This window comes from Tenrec ecaudatus, chromosome 2 (assembly GCF_050624435.1).
Source record: "Tenrec ecaudatus isolate mTenEca1 chromosome 2, mTenEca1.hap1, whole genome shotgun sequence".
Lineage (NCBI taxonomy): Eukaryota > Metazoa > Chordata > Mammalia > Afrosoricida > Tenrecidae > Tenrec > Tenrec ecaudatus.
Window position 1 is genome coordinate 52,679,269 of NC_134531.1, and position 2,783 is coordinate 52,682,051.

A 2,783-nucleotide genomic window follows, 5' to 3' on the forward strand; every position below is an offset into this window, starting at 1 on the left:
CATCAAAATATCCCACGAGAGCTTTCTAGGCCATATTCCATAAGAGACACATAACATTCGTTAGCAAGGAGCGTAGTGTTAAGCACATCATGGATATCTTCCAGGGTGACCACAACTTTTCCATTTATGAGAGTCAGGACCAAAATCTGTGCCCAGATGCAAACTGCCCCACCCAGCTCTCATCTGAGCACAGGCTGGAAGCGAGACACGGAGACCATCTAGCTTCATTTGATAAAAAGATGGAGGTTCTTAACTGCCTTTCTCTCAATATTTTTTAATGTTTTACTGCGACAACGGATAACACTTCAGCCTAAATGGCGAGGGGGTCCAAACTTTTCAGCTTGGTCTTTCCAAGGTGAAGGCTTTAATTGGCTCTATAGCCCCTCGCCAATTCGCTCAGGTCAGGCTCACGAGTCATATCATGACCAACAAAAATGAAGATGAGGAAAATCAAAGTCTCATAGTAAACAGAGAATTGGGAGACCTGGTAGCACAACGTGATGAGCTTGGCCGCTAGCTGAAGGGCTGGTGAGTCAAACCTGTCCAGTGAGCCTGCAGAAGGAAGAGAGGTCCAGCAACCTCCTCCTGTAAAGACTGCAGCCTAGGGAACTCAACGTAGCAGCTCAACGGAACTCAGCGGCTGCCAGCAGTCAGAATCGGGGGCACGGTGGCACTTAACCACAATAAACCAAATTAAAACCAAACTCAGGATATGGAGTCAATTCTGACTCAGAGTGACCCTATGAGACAGGGTAGAACTGTCCCTGGGTTTCTAAGACTCACTGTATAGGGCAATAAAAAGCCACATGGATTCTCCCACGATCCATCATCTGGTGGATTTGAACTGCTGACCTTTTCGCTAACAGCCAACGCATAACCCACTATTCCACTAGATATAACCACACTAGGGGAAGAAATAATAAAACAAAACATGCTATAACATCCCCTTAAAACAAAATTGCTATACTTCCCCCCCCCCAAAAAAAAACCATTGTAATAGGAGCTAATCTAGATATCAACCCATTCAATGGTTCAATCACATCTAGCAGTATTGTAAAATTATAACCACAATCAGTTTCAAAACATTTTCTTCTTTCTGGCACTTTTTAAAATTCATTTTATTGGGGCTCAAAAAACTCTTATCACAATCCATACATCCATCCATATTGCAAAGCACTTTTGTACATTTGTTGCCATCATCATTCTCAAAACATCTTCTTGCTACTTGAGCCCTTGCTACCAGCTCCTCAATTTTCCCCTCACTCCCTCCCCACCCACCCCTCATGAACCCTTGATAATTTATAAATTATTATTATTTTGTCTTGTCTTACACTGCCTGATATCTCCAGTCTCCCACTTTTCTGTTGTACATCCCCCAGGAAGGGGGTTATATGTAGATCCTTGTGATTGGTTCCCCCTTTCTACCCCACATTCCTCTTCCCCTCCTGGTATCATTATTCTCATTATTGGTCCTAAGGGGTTTATCTGTCTTGGATTCTGTGTGTCCAGCTCTTATCAATACAACTGTACATTCTCTGGTCTAGCTGGATATTAAGGTAAAATTGGGATCATGATAGTTGGGGGAGGAAAATTAAAGAACAAGAGGAAAGCTGTATGTTTCATTGTGGCTGCACTGCACCCTGACTGGCTCGTCTCCTCCCCGAGACCCTTCTGTAAGGGATGTCCAGTTGCCTACAGATGGGCTTTGGGTCTCCACTCCACACTCCCCATCATTCATCTTGATATGAATTTTTGTTCTTTGATGCCTGAATAAAGTTCTTTCTTACATATATATGAGTGTCACTGGATTTGTTTCTCTAGTCAATCAACCTGGCCTAACACACCAGCCAAAGACCCCACTTATTGTCTAGGCCAATTGAAAAACTGAATTCATAGTGGATCATTGTTCAGCGTTTGAGCATCAAAGTCCAAGGTAGAGGATAGTCTAATGTTCTGGTTCCCCGTGTGGATTAAAAAGTTGAATTTTTTTAAGTATAAGAATAAAATCCTTCTTCATGCAGTACTTCCTCCAAGTACATTTTGGAGAGGATGTTAACTGGTTTCCATTAATAACATCCTTTGAGTTTTTCTGTTTGCAGCAGAATCTGTCCATTTGAATTCTGATTAAATTTTTTAAACTATTTTTATTTCAAAACCCTTTGTCTTTACATTTCAATGGCTGAAATGGATTTGATTAGTGCAAGAACATCAGACCCTCAAGTTGTCTAACAACCAGGAAAATCTTCGAGGAGATTTTAAAGCCAAGGCTGGCAATGATCCATCAGACAGACTGCTTCTTCAATGGCTCTGCCATTGATGAAACTAGATGGTCGTGCTCGCTTTGGCAGCACATATACTAAAATTGGAACGATACAGAGAAGATTAGCATGGCCCCTGCGCAAGGATGACATGCAAATTCGTGACGCATTCCATAAATTAAAAAAAAGAAACTAGATGGTCAAACTCATTCATCTTCAAATATTTGCAATAAAAAATGGCAGCTCTTAAAATAAATCAAATGGAAATGTCACATATAATCTAACCTGTTAACAAGTGATAATTCCAATCAGAAGTCACCTTACTGCTTATAACCATCTCAGTCATAAAGTCTAGGCTACTTTGTTGAAAGTTAGCGCTTCCCAACCCACTCTAAAACATCAACAATTCCACTTCTCATTATCTACTTCAGAAAAAAGGCTCACACATATGAAATGTGCACCCAAAAATGTTTGTGGTGCAGTATTATAAGTAAGAATAGAAAGGTTGTAAACAACCCAATTGCC

The 2,783-nt window shown here is 41.0% G+C and overlaps 1 non-coding gene across 1 annotated transcript; it reads left to right on the forward strand.

Annotated features, from left to right (window-relative positions):
* Positions 1-2,332: 2,332 nt before the first annotated feature.
* On the forward strand, positions 2,333-2,439 carry LOC142441935 (U6 spliceosomal RNA). The gene has a single exon (XR_012783212.1). It is a non-coding gene; the product is annotated as a U6 spliceosomal RNA (small nuclear RNA).
* The last annotated feature ends 344 nt before the right edge of the window (positions 2,440-2,783 follow it).